Consider the following 21,910-nt stretch of genomic DNA (forward strand, 5'->3'; position numbering starts at 1 on the left):
GCGAGTATTCGGCCCAGCTCCGACTAGATATATAAATAGGTTAATTTTTTTTACTAACAATGCATTATCGGCTCCGTAAAGCTAACATGATTGAGCTTTTAATTAAGCGAACAAGATACAAAAAAAAAACTGCGCGAACGTCTCATCTAAATGAGAATTTGTGTTGGAAAAATGCAAAGGACTTTAAATTCTATGAGATGAATGGAAGATTCATCCATAAGTAATACTAGATCCAGCGTGGCAGTATCTTGCGTTAGCGTTAGCGTTAGCGTTAGCGTTGTTATGATATACTTCGTAGATTGGATACTAGCGACACTCACGTCTCTTCTGAAATTCTCAGTTAGACTACTTTCAGGAATAATGCTGAGGAGTAAACATTGGTTCCAATCTAAACAAGAGTATCAGAAGCATGACTGTCGCTATTCCTGGCCACGCCCATCTTTACCATAACTAGGGATAGGGAAGGAAATGTTGATGTAGTACTTACTTAACGAGAGGCCACCGACTTAGCGACACCCTCATAAGTGCTACGGAGTTGGAGGGTTGGGTAGGGTATTCGGTTAGGATTCACCTCAAGTTGGGGATGCAACCAAAAGTATGTATTGTTTATTTGTTGTTTATTTAATCTCTCGATAGCCGGCTATCGAAAGAACATATTAATTTTGTTTAGTGATAATGAATTTTAAGAGTCATGATGGAGAGCTTGGGATTAAACCCATGATTTTCTGCTCAGTAAACAAAAACGATCCCTCCAGGGTCATCGAGCATCTCAGAACCATAACGCTTCGCGACAATACAGGACTACGTTTTCGCTTGATATGCAAATAGTTTCCGAGGTTAATGTTCAAAATCAAATATACAAATGATGGTGGCGATTTATTGTGCTGTGGAAGAGCTTGGGGTTAAATCCATGATTTTCTGCTCAGTAAGCAAAATCGATCCCTCGAGGGTCATCGAGCATCTTATAATCCACAGCGCTTTGAATAACTATTATTTACGATAATTACATGAAATAAATAAAATATAAACTACAAACAAAACGTGACTGCTAAAATCTCAAAAATATATTCTCACAAATATATTTCGCGCCACCAGGAATCTCAAAACCATTAGACGTTATAATGATACTCTGCACATATTAGACACAAGAAGAGGCCAAAAAGCAAGCGTTTGACACACAAAACCCGTCAAATCCACTTGCAGTCACAATCAACGATTCTACGAATCGCGAGCGCTCACGAATCATAAAACCGCTGACTGCGACACTCTGAAAGCGAAATTGACAGGCTCTATGCGTCAAACACCCGCCCTCCAATCTCCACCCGCATCCAACAGCACAAATCTCCATTACAACATCTAACGAATTCAAAACTCCGAAAATCACTCATCTATAGCAAGTGAGTGGAAGCAACCCTGCATGCAACCATTCTTAATGATACACTTGTTCTGCCTATCTTTCTATTAGGCCTGTGGACATGCGTTAGCTTCGAAACTTCTAACCAAATTGGGTAAATTTTCAGATCACAAAAAAAAAACTTGAAAAAAAACTTTCAAAGGTAATTACAAGTAAGATAAATATTGATTATTTTACGCGAAAACGAGCAAGTAATATTAAATCTCTTGTATCATATGCTAATGCAAATTGACTGTAACAAAAATAATATGCTTAAATAAAATAAAATATTAATAAAATTATATGCAAATTTTACAAGAAGATCATTACTTTATTGGTGAGAAGTTTTTAATAAGCCCTCCCAGTTCCTCTGTATACAGAACAAATCTGATACTATAATCAGAATTGCTCAGTCTGCATAATGCAGCCGATTGCATCAAGGAAGTTCTATTAACAACCAAAAATTAATCGTTTGAGGTATACTGAAGCATTAAGAAGGTGATATGTGTCACTATAGGAAATCATCATCGTTGCAAATATAAAGAAATTAAACATAACCCTTTGCTTCAGTACCGTCAACCTCCATGTCCATGGGGAGGGCGTTAATACTAGATCCAGCGTGGCAGTATCTTGCTTTTCAAAAACTCCTAAATAACTTTTGAACAATCCCGGAGAACTTCAGAAACCTAGAAACCCGAGGAACTTATAGATATTCGTCAAACTGCTTCAATCGTCGGTTGACCATCCGCTCGAACACCTTTGGCAAAGCCCACGGTACATCCACGTATTTTGCGACGCTAGGAGAACTCCTCAAGGATGCCAAGGATAATGGTCTCCATACGGAGTTGGTTTCCCTGGACATTGCGAAAGCCTTCAACCGTACATGGACACCCACGGTACTGAAGCAACTCGTCAGCTGGGGCCTTAGCGGCCATGTCATCCATTTCGTCCAAAATTTCCTGACTGGCAGATCCTTCCGAGTCTCGGTAGGTAACACCAAATCCCGTACTTTCTGCGAGGAAACTGGCGTTCCTCAAGGTTCAGTGATCGCTGTCACTTTGTTCCTGGTAGCCATGAACGGTTACCAGCGAGCATCTACATTTTCGTGTACGCAGACGACGTGTTAATCGTTGGCTAATGTTTACAAATTTGAATGATACTCATGCGAATGTGTTCACTGAATCTGAGCTCATCCCGGCACAGATGATTTTTTAGAAACTTTTGAACGTAATCTTTCATGTACCCTACAGTAATTTTATGGAGATTTTACATCGTCATTGCGGCACCCTTAGATAGCTGTCAAAACCGTAGAACCTCGTTAGTCTGAACATCTAACGAAAGAATTAAACAGTGCTCGTTTAGAATTTGTATAACTAGTACAGTAAAACGGGGTATCTTTGATAATGCGGATAACTTTGATAGTAGAATATAATGATTAAATTTACTCTCTGCACTTCTTCAGAATTGTAAACATTGGGTCCGTTGCTGAGGGTATTGCCCTTGATGTCGTATAGAGTTTTTATATAGTATGATTTACGTGTTTTTCAAACATATTAAACAACCATTTTCTTGTTTTTCGACTGTTTAAAAAAGCACTCAAACAATCACTTATGAAATGAATTTCCGATATAGCCATCATAAATTCAATGTTCTTCTAATTGCTTATGATGTTCTCTGATTATATACTCATTCAAAGCTTGGTAATTTTTGAACTAAATTGTTTGAATTTCACGCATGTTTTTCTACATTCATCGAGCATTATTAGTAACCCCAATTCACAATACTGATGTTCGGTCACAAGGCTGCAACAGCAATCATTTCCGTTAAACATATTTCTAACGATTTGACTATAGGATCCTCAGTACTTGTTTAAAAATATAAAATATAAAAACATGCATTGCTGCAAAAAAATTTAGAATTTACTTTAAAAAAAACTACCAATGTTACTTCGCTAGGGTACCACTACACAGGTGGCCAATGGTGCTACAACCGGTGTAGGGGTTTCAATTAAACAAATTCTAAATAAGCCTTGTTTAATTGCAAGTTCAGCTGTTTAACGGGATTCCTCGCGGGATTCTATACAAGAAACTGCTGATGTTCAACGTACGCACACTAACAGATATATCGCCTCGTTATTTTTTGAGGTAGACTACGTCTTACGGGAAGGTACTAGGGGTAAATCGAAAATCTAAAATTGCGACCGTCACGAATAGGTGTAATATTTTGAACGCTTATAACTTTGTCATTTATAGATGAATTAAAATCCAAATACACCAATCGATAGGAAATAACTTTTGTAAGCTGTTACGCTTTTTCAATTTTTCATAAAAGCTGTTTTAAAAATGTACAAATAAAAACTGGTTATTTTAACACTGTTTTCATGAAATAAAAGTTCTCCTCAAACCCAGTCGTGATAATCGAGTACCATTTTGTTGCACATCGTGCTGCTTGAATCTGAAAAGTTTTAAAACAACGCTTATAATGTGCCTCAACTCATCTGGAAATGTTCAGAGACACCTGTCTGAGATCAAATCATCAGATCATACGTGATCTAGCACGTTAGGTTAAGTTATACTCGCAGTTAGGTAGGTTATCACTTTTTTCAATTCAAATAAAACACATCCCCAAAGGGGTATTCTCTAAACTAGTTGAAAAACGCAAATATTAAATTAGAATATCAAATTAGACAAAGATGAAGAGCCAGGTAGGCTAATCAATTATTATGATAAATCAATGTACTACCATAATCAACAGAAATAAACATAATTTTACTACTACTGCCTCAACTCATTTTCGCCTCGGACGGCGGGTAACCACGTAGCAGCAGCTACTTTTTCCACCTCCAAGTTGGTTCGTTTAAAAGGACGTTAATAAATGGAAGCACGTAGCAGCAGCAACAGCAGTAGCAGTAGGGTAGGATGGTGCAAAATGCACCCTTTAAGCAAAATCGTCAATGGCTGGCGAATGGAAGCTAAAATCAAGAAGAAAGTAATGGCGTTTGGTTCATTACCATGTTTTCTACAAAGATCGAGTGATTTAGAACTACAAAAGGATGATTTTCCATGACTTTCAAGGTATTTTTTAAATTGCTTCCTAAATGATAGCGGGGCAAAACGCCTGATTCATGATGTAATATGCACCACAACATTGGGGTAAAATGCACCCCATGGTAAACAAACCATAACCCCTGCAAGTAGATAATGCAAAGGGATGCGGTATTTCAAATGATTATTTCTTTATGTTACATCAGAAATAAGGTCTCAAAATCTCAATAGAATGTTAAACTGTGATTCATCAAGTAAAATATATAAAAAATATACGAAACGTAAATAGGGCTTAATTTACAGTCGATGATTTTAACAACTGTGTCCTGTTTTGCACAAAATGCAATTTTTTTAAGGAATCAGTAGGTCAATACATGATTTTATGATCAAGAATTATTTGTTAAACCTCCAGTTGAAAACAATCACAAACCGTTACCCGGAAAATTCATCTGAGGAAAAGTTATCGCTGTTTTTCTATAAGTGGGCATTTTACCCCAGGGGTGCATTATGGGCTGTTCTCCCTTACCAGTAGCAGCAGTAGGAAGGCGGCTCCTGTCAAGCGCGCAGCGTTCGTGTTTTGCACCTCGAACTTTGCGCGTCGTTCGAGATTACTAGCTGCTGATAGCCGATGACGTTCATATAAGGACTGGGCCAAAAGGCTTATTGGTGTTAGTGAAATGTGCAAATGTTTAGTGGTGTTCGTAATTTATTGCAATGTTTATCTTTTTACACGAAACAGCTGTTGACAGTGACGTATTTCTATCTTTTTTCAGTATGTTGGCAGTGACGTATTTCTATATTTTTTCAGTATGTTGGCAGTGACGTATTTCTATCTATTCGGAAATGTTCAGCAATGTTTACAACATTTCTGCTTCTAACACCAGCAAGCTGCCTGTTGGCCCAGACCTTATATAAATGTCATTGGCTGGTAGCGGCGTCACCTCGATGGCGCAAGTGCTCCTTGCCTGAATGATAACTACAAATCTCGATTTTATGATAACTACAAATAACGTATTTTATCGTCGGTTTGGCATAACTGATAGCTCGCCCCACATACTAACACCGCTATATCAGGTAGGGGAAAATTTCCTCTATCTGATGGTAGTGTTAGCATGCGTGGGTGAGCTACTAAAGGGTGATACGGTCAAAATTTGGTCAATATCAACTTGACGTATTTCTTTCAATTTTGCATTTAAAAAACCTGAACACCCCTCATTTTGAAGGTGTGTGTGTGTAGAATGTTGCTCCTATTTTGATTTTGGAATTCACTCTTCAGTTGTCAAAATGCCGTCCAAGCAAGAAGAGCAGCGTATCAAAATTTTGCTCGCGCATCGCGAAAATCCGAGCTACTCGCACGCAAAGTTGGCAAAATCGCTAAAAGTTGCCAAATCAACCGTTACAAATGTAATTAAAGTGTTTGGGGAACGTTTGTCGACAGCCAGGAAGTCTGGATCGGGGGGAAATCGAAAACCGGAAGCCGCTGAGACGACAAAGAGAGTTGCCGGTAGTTTCAAGCGAAACCCTTACCTCTCTCTCCGAGATGCCGCAAATAAGCTGGGTGTATCGTCTACAACCGTGCATCGAGCCAAAAAACGAGCCGGACTATCGACTTACAAGAAGGTAGTGACTCCAAATCGCGATGATAAACAAAATACGACGGCCAAAGCGCGATCCCGGAGGCTGTACACGACGATGCTGACGAAGTTTGACTGCGTGGTAATGGACGACGAAACCTACGTCAAAGCCGACTACAAGCAGCTTCCGGGACAGGAGTTTTATACGGCAAAAGGAAGGGGAAAGGTAGCAGATGTTTTCAAGCACATGAAACTGTCAAAGTTCGCAAAGAAATATCTGGTTTGGCAAGCCATCTGTACCTGTGGCTTGAAAAGCAGCATTTTCATAGCTTCCGGGACTGTCAACCAAGAAATTTACGTGAAAGAGTGTTTGAATAAACGTCTGCTGTCTTTCCTGAAGAAACACGGTTGTTCCGTACTGTTTTGGCCGGATTTGGCATCTTGCCATTACGGTAAAAAGGCCATGGAGTGGTACGCCGCCAACAACGTGCAGGTGGTTCCCAAGGACAAGAACCCTCCCAACACGCCAGAGCTCCGCCCAATTGAGAAATACTGGGCTATTGTCAAGCGGAACCTAAAGAAGACCAAAAAAACTGCTAAGGGCGAGCAGCAGTTCAAGGCAAACTGGCTTTCTGCGGCGAAGAAGGTGGACAAGGTGGCTGTACAAAATCTGATGGCAGGGGTCAAGCGTAAGGCCCGGCAATTCGGATTTGGAAAAGCGGAAGCCTAACTGAATATTTTTCCTGAATTTTATACTAATTGAACTTGAAAAAGAAATTTAATTTGATTTTTTAAATAAACGATTTCACCGATTTACACGCGTTTTCCCTTGACCAAATTTTGACCGTATCACCCTTTAGTCACGCCAAATCGGCGATCAAATGCGTTCTTTACAAAAGCTGATACGTCCCTTCGAAAAAGTAATCGAGAAATACTTCTTGGGCTGTGTACCAATTGCCGAGTTTGACAACCAACCAACCAATTTCCGAGTTAAATTTAACTCGAGGCTAAACGTGACATTTCGAAAGTTATTTTCAATGTTCGAAAATGCCGGAAATTGATCAGTTTTCAAACAGAACTCTGCCACGGTTACCAAAATTTAACTTTTAGTCGGTCCGAAATAACCACGCTCGTATAGCAGGGTTATTCGATAACTCATCTGTTACTTTTAACCACGAGTTAAATTTAACTCGCCCATTGCGACATAGCATTGGAAGTAAAATTAGGGCCATCCATAAATTACGTATATTTTTGACAAATTACAACCCCCCCCCCCTTTCCCCTCGGAGCGTGTTTTGCAATACACCTAATACATGCCCGGTCCCAACTTCTGAAACCCCTCTTCTCCCTCAACTACTACGTTATTTATGAAAGTTCCCTAATCATTGGGCAACACTGAAAATCAGCAGTACACAACACAAAACGGGTTGGACATTTTTGCTAAATTTCGGTATTGATCTTCAATATTTCGCGATCAGAACATTTTAGCTTGAAATCCCTCCATTTAATTCTCGGTACATCTTTAATCTATTGATTGAATTAAAAAAATTCTTAATATGTTTTTTTTTTAAGATTTCGTGCGTTTTGTGAACGCACATTCATTATTTTGCATAAGAAAACGGGAACGGGGTGTTTCTGTGGTGATGAAAAGGATTTTCCTACACAGATCACAGTTTTCTGTACCAAGCACTGAAATTATCAGACGGTACCTCTATTTATGCTTTTAGATTAGCTATGAAAATCCCTCCTACTTGGAAAATTATGGTATAGAACTGTTTATACAACCCCAGTTTTTTTTGGCTGATGGGGGCGAGGCAAAGCAAGCCGTTCGATTGCATAACACTTAGCATAAATAGAGGTACCGTCGAGTTTTTTTTTTCAGTGCTTGGTTCTGAAATTCGACAGTGAGCGTTCAAAAAGGCCTACTTGTAATGGTCGGTTCTCTTCATCGATTTTCTGTTTACATTTCTACAGCTTAGCGAAACAATTCGAGCTGAACATTGCATTAGGTCCTAAGTAACACTGACAAGATTCTCTTCGTCGACTTTCTCTTTGAATCCACTCGGCCCAGGTATTTTCAGCACACATTTGAAAATTTTCCAAATGGAAAACTGCCTCCGTATTTTTTTTTATTTGTTCAATCGGTAGATAAAATATATACCGAGAACTTATTGGAGGGATTCATGGCTAATTGATACCATCTCGATCAACTTTGAAATGTTGCATAACATTGATGCAAAATTGTGCACTCCGTTTTTGTGTGTGCATTTATTTTTAGCGTTTTGAAGTTGAATCGCTGAGGATCAATTTATTGCCACATAAAAATTTCAAGAGAACAGATATCAGCTCTCACAAAACTTATAACAAAGAAACTGGAACTTCACGTTTGTTGCAGTCCAGTTTCAATTTCATGAGTGATGTCACAACCGTCCAAGATTTGTGTCCTAGAAATCTTGAAGTGCTAGGGAATATCAGCCATCATGACCGTCATTGTTGGACGCTTCAATGAATCACCTGAAGAAAACCTTAGTCATATCTGATTGTTATTTAGGAACCAAATGCACAGTTAGAAAAAGTAGTGTAAAGTTCTGTTCAATATGATGCACATAAATGGAGCGTCACATATCATATAAGTTTACATTATTGCTGATTGCATCTGAAACTGGACTGCCCCAAAAATGCAAAAAGTGTGATAAAAGTGCACCTTTGCGTCAAATCGTTTTGGTGTCTTCGAAGCACTTATTGCTTGCATCATAAGAAATAAGTCCACCGAAGACACTAAGATGATTAGACGGAAGCTCGCACTTTAATCACACTTTTTAATAAGTGAAAACGCGCTTATTAGTCCAGTTTGGTGTGAAATGCGCAATATATACCATGTAAAGTTCTGACACATTTCATGCAATGTAGCAAATATTGTATGCAAAAGCCTATCTTTGTAAACAACATTGTTTACAAGTTGCTCGGTTGCGTGAAATGAAATTTAAGTTTACGTGAATGAATGTTTACATCACAATTAAAATTCAGAATTTTTATCTGTGTGTAATAAAACATGTATTCGCATTTTTATGAGGTCCTGAATTCAACCAAGTTTTACTAAGTAGGAAATCCAAAATATGTACATCGGACCGAAATCATAGGTTACTTCTACTGAATTTTAAATCAATATCTAAAAAAATGCACGAGAATTTCACTACACAGCTTAACGTAGTCTACGTCAACCATGCGGCCGTGTTTTGTACACAACCCCACCAATTTTTTCTCGTGTACAAACCTCAACATGATTGATATTAAATCTGATGATTGATTATTAAATTAAATGAGTTTGACAGTCAGTGGTTTCAATGTACTGCCTTTGCTTTTACACTAAAACGCATTTTTAAAACACAATAATACAAACGAACTTAATAATCTACGTGGAAGCTAGGATTTGTAATCATTTTAGAAAATTGAACAGCCCTATCCGCATATATTCCAATATGTACATATTATGACGTCTATTACTACATGTTTACAGTTTGCCATAAACGTACCAGCGAATATATAATAGGTGTTCTCAATGCACAACTATTCAAACACAAACCGAACCGATCTAGTTGTTCAACGAATAACTCAAACGTTGACGTATAGTTTATTATTCAACCTACGACAGCTAGAACGAAGAGTGAAAGCAATCATTCTGAGCAGAAACTCCGTTTGCAAATCATATTGATTCAAACGATAGCCAAGCAACAACAAACAATATGCCGAACATATTACTGCTGGTAAGTGAGCTATAAAATAGTAATGAGAATGTATGGCTTTATAATGGCCATCAATATCAGAGCTGCGAGCGCGAGCACGCGCACCCTCGGCCAGCACTGTCCATTCCATGGAGGTACACCAGGGATACTTCGATATGCAGATTATGGGCGATGGAAATGATCCAACGTAAAACAGAACACCTATTTGAATATTTGCCGCGTTCATATCCTGTAGTTTGAGTCCACCACAGTTGGAGCCACGTCATTTACTTAACGAATCGCAACGAAACCCAGATGACCATATTCGACTGTGGGTCGTTCCAGGAAACCGACAGCACATTTCCATCAGCATCCGTGATCCGCATACTTGTAGGTTCAATGGATCGTCAGGCATCAATCATCGAAATGCTTCGACGACCTGAAACACTCGAATCAGCCGTTAAGAGTACAGGCTCAAACCAAGCAGGAACTCATCCAGATCCAGTTTCACGCAAACGACGGCGACGGCGTTCAATCCGTTCAATGGCCTCGGTAGCAACTGACAAACTTACGGTTCTAATACGATTTGACGAATCTGACATTAATGAAATGATTGCTTGCAGATTTGCCGTACTTGTTGTGTGTATTTCTTTCCTGAAGCGACATAAACCACACCAAACGGTGTGGTCATTTGGAGGGACAGCGGTATTTGAATTCCGAATCAAACAAAAAACCGATTCGTCAAGGTTCCACGCCTGATTTCCTCCGAAAGGATTTGCTACGATTCGCAAGCAAGGTACTGGCTACTGATCAAGACCGGTCGCGAGTAAGCAGCATGGTGGTGGTACCTACCTGTGTAATAATAAACAATCATCAATCTCTGGTAGAATGCCACATCGATTGATATAGATTAAATTGCTGGCTGCCACGATTGCTGGATTGAATAGCACAAAAAGTTACCACCCGCTGAATGGGTTAAGTTCGATCTCCGCGGGTATCAACAAAAGCAATCACGGTGGTGTAGTGTGGGTGTGGAGCACCCTTTTTGAAAGCGAGACAGGATAGAATTTAGACGACGGGGTCAATCAGAAATCATGGCAATGACCCACGTGGTGACGGAACTGGCTTTGACTACTGTAATCGAGCCGACTGTACAAGTGAATTGCAGCAGAATTGATCTGATTATTTTTTCAAGATATTTACCATCATCGACGAGCAATTCAAGCCGTCACTAACCAACAAACAATTGAGAGCTCTTATAAAACACCTGAGTTGATCAAACGTTGAATAATAGCTTCCAGAGTTGAACAAGAATGTAGTTGTATTGCCATTTAATTAAAATTTTAAAAACTGTTGGAGCACTCTTAAATGATTGTTTACGTTCGGTTTAGGGTAGGATGGTGCAAAACGCACCGTTTAAGCAAAATCGTCAATTGCTGGCGTATGGAAGCTAAAATCAAGAAGAAAGTAATGGTGTTTGGTTCATTACCATGTTTTCTACGAAGATCAAGTGATTTCGAACTATAGAACGATGCATTTTCATGATTTTCAAGGTATTTTATAAATTGGTTCCAATATGATAGCGGGGCAAAACGCCTGATTCATGGTGATCTGACGCCTGATGATTATTCCTTTATGTTACATCAGAAATAAGGTCGCAAGAGTGTTAAGCTGTGATGCATTAAGTAAAACATCTAAAAAATATACGAAAAGTGAATTAGTTCAATTTTTTGCGATATATGCTGTTAAAAGCTTAATTTGAAGTCGATGATTTTAACAACTGTATCATATTTTGCACAAAATGCTATTTTCTAAGGGAATCAGTAGGTCAAAATATGATTTTATGATCAAGAATCAACTGTGAAACCTCTAGTTGAAAACAAACACAATCCGTTACCCGGAAAATGCATCTGAGGAAAAGTTATCGCTGTTTTTCTATAAGTGGGCATTTTACCCCAGGGGTGCATTATGGGCTGTTCTCCCTTACCTATATGCTTTATAAGACCTACGATAACTTTTATAGCACCTTAGTTAAACTGATTCACAAGAGCTATGTAGAACGTGGAATAAACGCATCAAAACAAACCATTGGGAGCTCTTATAAAACACCTGAGTTGATCAAACGTTGAATAATAGCTTCCAGAGTTGAACAAGAATGTAGTTGTATTGCCATTTGGTTAAAAGCTTCAAAAGCTGCTTGGAGCACTCTTAAATGATTGTTTACGTTTGACCAACCACCAACCACAATTTTGTTGCTAAAAATAGCACAAGTGATAGGCACGTTTATATGACCATAAGGCAATGATTATTCGACTGCAAGAGAAGTCACTCAAGATGAGCTTCATAAACTTCTCTCATATGATCAAAATATGTATTCAAGAATAGAGCAGATGGAAACAGAAGCGGCTGGCAATCCGGGGATCATGAGTTCGAATCTTGCTCCGAGAAACCCTCGGTGGAGTAGAGGTAAATTATATATAGGTGATAAATACAAACATTAATTTAAGACATATATCATATAATCAACGATAATATTTCTAGATAAATTCTCTCAATTAATGATTAGAAAGATTAATTGAAAGAATATCAATCAAAGATTAAATAGATGCTTGTTACTACTTCCTCCATGATCACAGAATGTGAATTATGGCATAATTACATATTTTTTCAATGTGCACAAATAAAATAAATTAATAAAAACTGTACAAGCAATTATTTTGGCGTACCACGACAATTGTTAAACTAATTTTAATCTGTGAATATTGTGAGTACTTACACAACGGTTATTAAGGAGTCATTAAAAAGTGCTATAAACGCTTTTCACCGCTTGCTGTATAGTGATTAATTAGGAGTCATAAAAGAGTGTAACAAACGCCTCTCAGGTTCAATCTCTAATACATTTCGAAGCAGCTGTTGGGAGGTGTCTACAAACGTTGTATTATAGCTTTCACCAAAACAATAAAGCTTGAGTTTAAATATGTATCTATAAACGTTGTATAAAAGATGCTTCTATCCGGTTGTTAAGGATTCATTGAAAAGTGCTATAAACGCTTTTCACCGCTTGCTGTACAATGATTATTTAGGAGTCATAAAAGAGTGCAACAAACGCCTCTCAGGTTTACTCTCTACTAAATTTCAAAGCAGCTGTCAAGAAGTGTCTACAAACGTTGTATAAGAGCTTTCACCAAAATAATAAAGCTTGAGTTTAAATATGTATCTATAAACGTTGTATAAAAGTTGCTTCTACTCCTATACCCAGGCATGGAAAATCATTTGCATTCATTTGCCTCTAACTTTTTTCATCAACAGCATTCCGCAAAATGACGTATGAAGCTTTAGTAGGTTTTGTTATTAGCTACAACTTTTGCCCTTAACTCAAATCTGTATCTCTTATACATCACGAACTATAGCGGGCAGAACTTGTTGCTGTTTTTCAGTGAATGTAAACTTTATTCACTGAAAAACAGTAGTGGATTTTGTTCGCTCTGGTTCGTCATACATAAGAGATACGGATTAGAGTTGTTAACAAAAGTTGCAGCTAATAACAAAACCTACAATAGCTTCATACACCATTTTGCGGATTTCTGTTGATGAAAAAAGTTAGGGGTAAATGAATGTAAATGAATGCACGAAATGAATGCAAATGATTTTCCATGCCTGCCTATACCGCGTATACATATAATGCTGTAGTTGAACAAGAGTTTTACAGAAGTTGTAATAAACAAATTGTACAGTTATTATTCAGCATGCAGTTGAATAAAATCACAATGGAAGCGTTTCTTCAACAAGAAATTGATTTTGGGTAAACGTTTTACTGAATACGTTAGACAACACCTTTGTGTTGCAGTTGTACAAGTTCTCCAAACCAGTGTAAACAATGGTTTTATAAAAGTTGTGGTGAACACATTGTGCAATTATTATTCAACATGCAGCTGAACAAAATCAAAACGAAAGCGTTTCTTCAACTGGAAATTGTTACTTGGGTAGTTAACAAGTAGTTGTTGTATAAACGTATGAAATGAAGCAATTTGATCTAATATTGAGTTAAACATTAAAGATTGTTTTCAACTTCAACTGTTGCCCAAATGCCTTTTTCGCCAAAATGTCCTTAAAATGCTACAATCAAATTTAAAAATTAACTTAAATTTAACTATGGAACTAAAAAAAATACAATATAAATTCAAACATGACTTCAAAACTTTTTTTTCTATTCTATTTTATCAAGTTAATTTTGAAGTTTTCGCGGCTGTCGAGACTCAACGAAACGTACGCTGCCTATAATCCCATATCAGTCTCATATGAGAAAAGTAGGCATTGAGAAAATGGCAGTTGAAGATACGAAGTGCAATTCACATGTAAATATTTGAAAAATCATAGTAAATTGGGGTAGACAACTACTTTATCCTAATCGCCCATTTTGGGCCTATCGAGCAGACAACTTCAAATAAATCCATGATTTCAGAGTTAACAAGCCAACTATGCCATTGGTACGATACATTAGTTTATAAACTACCGAACAAACTCAAAACAAAAGATGCGCTCCGAACGAATCAATGTTTATCTTCATCCGATAGGCCGAAGCGATTTCATTGGCGTTTCAATGCCGTTTCAATGCGTTAGGCCGAGTTTAGAATCCGTAGGCCGAGTTTGGCGACAAGAAGCAGTGTTAGACTTTTGACAATATCTCAACGATTGGTTTCTCTTTATCAAATCGCACGAACCGGAAAGGTAAATAAATTTGGAAGCCATCAGTGATAATAACATTCCGTTTGGTGCTAAACTGCGCTAGATTAGGAAATAATAAGTGCGGGTTGTGGGTAGTTAACCCTAATTGATATTTTTCAAGTTGATATCAGTTACTATAAAGATAGCTTGTTTTGTTATATCAGTGAGAGTTATGGCGATCCAAAAAGCAGAACTGTAACTTGACCTCTGGACGATTGAATTTCAGGATGGGACTGATATCCGATTACTTTGCTTAATGAGACAAACTGACTTGATGTTGTTTTGACATTTTTGATGATCAAAGTCCGTAATTTTATCAAAGTTAATTGATAGTGGATAGCGTTGTTATCTTTAAAATTGACGAAAATACATATGTGACTGATATGCGAATATAGGAAGTACAGTGCTTCCGTAATGCGCAATTTGAATTAGCTTGCCAAACACGTTCTGGGCTTATGCAGTTTTTGGAATTAAGTCGGTACTGACACGAAATCTTAGAATCTATGTAGTAGTAGAATATTTAGGGAGGAAACCAAAATGAATCAACTTGCCAACATAGGCTATCACATTTATTTGGTGGTACTCTGCTAATTAGCTGTTTTTTTTTCTGTTGTTTCGCGGGGCGTTCGAAACTCGCTCTGTTTTCGGAACTCACTTAGTTTAGATATAGGGGAAATGCAGATCATGTCGGCCTGAGTGTCCCTAATTTGGGCCCATGCCTAAATTCAGCAATTGACTAAATTTTCAATAGCAACCAAAAATATTCATTAGTAACGCCCCAATAACGCGTTCATCTAGATAAAATTGATAAATAGCAGATTTTTAGCGATGGGCCCAATCTTAGATCCATAGGCCAACATTAGAGACATTTCCCCTACTATACTTAAACAGATTTACTGATTCAATCGAAAATCGGAAAAATCCGGCAGCCGCGAAAAGATACAAATGCCCTTGATAAAATAGAATAAACGTATTAATGAGTCAAAGGATTTGACCGCGTATTACATATCCTTTGACTCGTTAATACGTTTATTCCATTTTATCAAGGGCATTTTTAACTTTTCGCAGCTGCCGAATTAAACGTGGTCTACGGAGCTTACGAGATTCACAATTCAATACTGATTCAATACTGATTAAATACTACGCGGATGTATCTTTTGCCTCGTTAATACGCACTCATGTCACAGCATTTTTTTCCAAAACTATCTTGAAACAATACACAAGAACCAATGTTCAAACTGCCAACATAGGCTAGTCCTTCTGTCGCATTGTCGAAAGATAGAAGCAAAATTTACTAACATGAGTCAAGTTTTGAAAACTAAGCTGTCACGCAGCTCCAGCTTGAAACCACAAAAATACGCAATATGTTCTAGAATTAAATGACAAAACCACCCTGAAAATGTAAAAACAAAAAATGGGTTGAAATCCTCAAACTGATTATAAACATTAATATATTTAAGGTAATTGAAAGGAACGTAATAAGAAAGAAAAAAGTAAAACCACAATATCCTCCGCAAGCTCTTCATGAAGGAAGGTTTGGTTTATTATAGAAATATAATTTTTTACCCTTCTTACAAAGAAGGGTATAGATATCACTTGAAAAACCGACTATCGATCCGAGGCCCGGAGGGCCGAGTGTCATATACCATTCTACTCAGCTCGACGAGATCGGAACATGTCTGTGTGTGTGTGTGTACGTGTGTATGTGTGTATGTGTGTGTGTATGTAACGAAATGAATGCGCTCACGTTTCTCAGCAACCGCTCAACCGATTTGGACAAACTCGGCGCCAAATGATAGGTCTTGGGGTCCCATTGAACAGTTTTGGAATCGGTGAACCGGTTCCGGAGATATGGCCGGAATAAGATCCGGTGAATATGGGCCTTCACGCTGGATTTAACGGAAAACGTATCAAAACCATCATGCGACACATCAAATTACTACAGAATTCAAAAATAAGATCAATGCAAGTCGTGTTAAGTGTTCCAGACCACATTGGACACACTTGGACATGTTCCGGGTACCCCGGGGAAGTTGCTTGAATATGAATTGAATTAAAACCCATTAAATCACATTAAAATACGATGATAAGGTGATTGGTAGCCTCACCAAATAGACTACACCCGGATATATTCCGGGTACCCCCAGTCAGTGGCGTAGCGTCACTGGATGACACGGGGGTGGGGGGCTTGGTCACTGATAATGACAATAAAGTAAATAAACTTGAATAAGTAAGAAGGGTCTGATCACACCATAGGTGGATAAATTCGGGTTTTTTTTTGCGTCGATCTTGTTTTCCGTGCTGAGCACCAATGCTACCGACGTGCCAAGAAGGCAGCTCCCACACCTGGACCCTACCTATCGACTCATCAACTCATGAACCGGGGACCAACGGCTTTACTTATAGAGACGACCGCAATTTTCAATGGTCTGGAAAAAAATCGGGAGGTGGAGTATTAATAGCGATTTCGACCCAATTGAATTCAGAAATTATTATGGCTACTAAATTTAAAGAATTCGAACATGTATGGGTAAAAGCGCAGGTAGCAGACGAAACACATGTCTTTGCTTCGGTATACTTTCCTCCAAACAATGCTCATAAGGACACGTATGATAAGTTTTTTGGAAAAGCGGAAGAAATTTTGTCTAGTTTACCCCCTGAAGTAAAAGTTCATATATATGGGGACTTTAACCAACGCAATGTTGACTTTATTTCTGATATGGACAATGAAAGCATCTTACTTCCAGTCGTTGGGGAAAATGAAACACTCCATTTCATTTTTGACAAAATTGCAAATTTAGGACTCTATCAAATTAACCATGTGAAAAATCAACAAAATTGTTATTTAGACCTTTTATTAACAAATACTTATGAAGATTTCTGTGTGACTGAATCGTTAAGTCCCATATGGAGAAATGAAATGTTTCACACAGCAATAGAGTATTCTCTATTCGTTCACATAAATGAAAGAACCAACGACTGCGAATTTGATGAAATCTTTGATTACAATTCAACAAATTATGATAACATTAGAAATAGATTGAACATTGTCGATTGGCAAGCAATATTAAGAACTGCAGGAAATGTTGAATGTGCAGTTGACGTATTCTACAATGTGTTGCTTGAAATAATTCTTGAAGAAGTGCCAACTAAAAGAAGAAGACGTCAGAGTCATGCAAAACATCCAGTTTGGTACAACAGGGAACTGAAAAATTTAAAAAATCGAAAGCAAAAAGCGCACAAATTTTATAAAAAATATAATAGTGAAGAAACTTTGACATACTATTTAGACATTTGCGATCAGTTAAATTTGGCCGTGAATATGGCATTTGAGGAGTATAATTTAAAAACTGAACTTGAAATAAAATCTTGTCCTAGAAACTTCTTCAATTATGTGAAAACCAAATTAAAATCTGATAATTTTCCCTCAAAGATGCATTTGGACGATAGGATAGGCGAGAACTCGGATGATATATGCAATTTGTTTGCAAATTTCTTCCAAGAAATATATACTACGTTTTCAGAAGAGGACCGTGACCGTGAATATTTTGAATCATATCCAGAATTTTCAAGTGACATCAGCGTAAGTCAAATCAAGGTTCATGATATCTTAAAGGGTTTAAACAATTTAGATGCATCTAAAGGTCCTGGCCCTGACGGTGTTCCGCCAGTTTTTATGAAAACTTTAGCAATTGAACTTACTGCTCCATTATTTTGGATTTTCAATATGTCACTGGAATCCGGAAACTTCCCTAAAATATGGAAAAACTCGTTTTTAATGCCTATCTTTAAATCGGGTAAAAAATCCGACATACGTAATTATCGTGGTATAGCTATTATCTCTTGCATTCCGAAACTTTTCGAGGCGATTGTAAATGAAAAACTCTTTCTTCAAATTAAAAACAGAATAACTACTATGCAACATGGCTTCTTTAAAGGCCGTTCAACAACTACGAATTTGCTCGAATTAATTAACTATTCCTTGAATGCAATGGATAACGGAAACCATGTAGAAGTGTTGTATACAGATTTCAGCAAAGCGTTTGATCGAATTGACATACCCATGCTTCTTTTTAAACTTCAAAAAATGGGAATTCATTACGCACTCCTCAAGTGGCTTGAATCATATTTAACTGACCGCCATCAAATAGTAAAATACAAAGGAAAGATATCAAATCCCGTTGATGTCACTTCAGGAGTTCCTCAAGGCTCCCATTTAGGACCACTTTTATTTATTCTCTTCGTCAATGACATATCTTTCATTATTAAGAAATTGAAAGTTTTAATATATGCTGACGACATTAAACTTTTTTTGGAAATAAAAGATGCCAAAGACATCATCACATTCAAAGAGGAAATTCAAATATTCCATACTTGGTGTCAAAAAAGCCTGCTACAATTAAATATAAAAAAATGTAACTCCATTACCATTAGTAGAAAACAAAAGCTACCCGATATAACAGTCACTTTAGGAAACCAGATCGTAGAAAAATGTGATAGAGTCAGGGATCTAGGTGTTATTTTGGACTCAAAACTTACTTTCACCGATCATTATAACACAATTATTAACAGAGCTAACAACATGCTTGGTTTCATAAAACGTTTCTGCTATAACTTTTACGATCCGTATACGATAAAAACATTGTACATTGCTTATGTAAGATCGATATTAGAATATTGCAGCATAGTTTGGTCACCTTTTTTAATCACACACGAAGAAAGAATAGAGTCCGTTCAAAAGCAGTTTCTATTGTATGCACTCCGCAAGTTAGGTTGGACTGTATTTCCTCTGCCATCTTACACAGCTCGGTGTATGCTCATAAATATCCAAACATTAAAAGAACGTCGTGAATTTGCTATGATTTCTTTCGTAAACGATATCGTATCACATCGAATTGATTCAATAGAACTATTGTCATCCTTAAATTTATATACACCATCTAGGCATTTACGAAATAGAAATATATTTGCTACAAATCGTCATCGTACGAATTATGCCAAATTTGGACCCTTGAACCAAATGATGGATACATATAATAAGCACTGCGATAACATTGACTTTACAATGACAAAAACTAAATTAAAGCAATATTTAAATTCGTCGCATAACGTCAACTAGAAGTAATGTTTTAACTTTTTCTTAAGACATATTATAAAAAATATAAACAAAGACAAAATTGTAAAAATAGCACTTAAGACAACAATTGTAAAACGGTCTACACTGATTGACGACAAATAAATAAATAAACTTCCCATCCGAAGGAAGGCGTGATCAGAGATGTTATGCCTCAGAACATCCCGGCGGCGCCGACTGGGATTGAACCCAGGCCTGCTGGGGTGAGAGGTAATCACGCTTACCAAAATATAAATTTTTGTCTCTCTATCAAATTGTTTGCAATTTTTATTTAATTTATGGATATTTTTAAAAGATGTTTGGTATTCATCTCTACGCATGTGTGCGTGTGCAAAGTTTGTTTGCTACGGTGATTTTAAAATTTTAGCATAAACGGGAAAAGTGATTCTGATTCAAGAACATGTTCCCTGCAACAAGATGATTACAACAGCGTAATCCAGTGTCAAGTAACGAGTTCGAACCACGAGAAGAGGTTCCGGACGATTCTGAAAGGGTCTGAAATACATGGGATTGAAGCTACTTGTGATGTGGTTTACAATGACACCAAGTATAAGACAACGGCCGACTAGAAGAGAGATGGTGGTGAGCAACTCGTGAATCGCTAATGTAAATTTCCTTCGGAGGTGAAAGCAACCTACATCCCAGCGTTCTAAATGATGACCAGGGTGAACTCACAGTTTTAGAAAACGTGGAAGATTCGGTGCTGCCAATTCTGTGGTAAAATTCTGTGTCAGAATACTATTGAACTTGAAGCTTTCGGGTTGGCGGAGAACTTTGGATTTGGATGATATATACCGACAACCTTTCAGCATCTCCTACAAACTGTTCATCCACAAATTGGCGACAATTTCAATTCTCTATACGGTCAGAAAGGTGGTATGAGATTAATTGACGATCAGGGAGATCTTCCATTCAACTATTGCAAAATTTCACCGGATATAATCATGAACTCGAACAGTTTCTTCGAGTGTGATAGTCGCTAAAGCACTTTAACTTCCATACAGTAAAGCTGGAGATTTCGATGGTACGTTCCACCTTCTTTGGATCCAAGTGCCTAGATCAACAGTAAGAGTTGTCCAAGAATGGTTGCAACTTCCTTGGAAAGGATATCTTCTACTCCCTGTTCTACTCGGGAATCACCGAAGAACCTTTCGAAACGTACATCTATTCCAGTCTGGTCTACTACCAGAAACTCAACCACTTAACCCAGGATAAAATGCAATTTTCTCGACCTACAACTGCAATGTATAGCGGCGGCGGTAGTGTAGTGGTAAGCGTGATTACCTGTCACCCCAGCAGGCATGGGTTCAATCCCAACCGGCACCGCTGGGATGTTCTGAGGCATAACATCTCTGATCACGCCTTCCTTCGGAAGGAAAGTAAAGCCGTTGGTCCCTGGTTCATGAGTTGATGGGTCGAAAGGTAGGGTCCAGGTGTGGGAGCTGCCTCCCTGGCCTCGGTAGCATTGGTGCTCAGCACGGAAAACAAGCTCGGCGGAAAACAAATCAAGGAACAAAACTGCAATAGACATTTCAGCTTTTACAAACAAAATTGTGTAAGCCCTTTCATCGCAAGTCATAAGCAACCCACACAAACCAACCTGAGCACCTGAAGGCCTTTGGAATAATTTTGGAGTAACCTAGTTTCTCGTCCTATCCTATCTGAAAGACGGGATTTCAATTTTGAGACAGTGGAAGATCTTCAAAATAATGCTTGTATTAACCTGAAGTATTGATAAGCATCCAAGGCTTTGAAGATCTCTGATCACCTGATGATCTTAGGAATATTTTATGTGACACCAGGTGACTTGAGAGAATATCTAAGAGACGTGATAAACCCCATGTCTTGAAAAATATCCTACGGATTTCAAAGAGTTTAATGATGACCTGATGCCTTTTAAATAATTTCTGATCATCCTGGTGTCATGATTGAAAATCTGAGAGACGAGATTTGCATTGTTGAACAGTTAAAGATCTCTAGAATTATATTTTCTCATCCTGAAGTATTGAAATTGAAATCCAGAGAAATTTTTGGAGATATCTGATCACCTGAAGGCCTTTGAAATAATTTATGAGTCACGTGATGTCATAAGAGAATATCTGATGGACGCAATTTGAAATGCTGGGCACCTTCAGAATGGTACCTATTGAACCTGAAAGATGAAAAAAATATCTAGAGGATTTAATGAAGATCTCTGATCACCTGACGGCCTTTGAAATAATATCTGGTATCATAAGAGAATAGCAGCGCCGGTGGTGTAGTGGTAAGCGTGATTGCCTCTCACCCCATCTAATAACATCTATTTAGCAGGCAGTTGA

Source organism: Ochlerotatus camptorhynchus, unplaced genomic scaffold (genome assembly GCF_037179485.1).
Source record: "Ochlerotatus camptorhynchus isolate MF236.1 unplaced genomic scaffold, CSIRO-AGI_Acam_v1.1 ptg000559l, whole genome shotgun sequence".
Lineage (NCBI taxonomy): Eukaryota > Metazoa > Arthropoda > Insecta > Diptera > Culicidae > Ochlerotatus > Ochlerotatus camptorhynchus.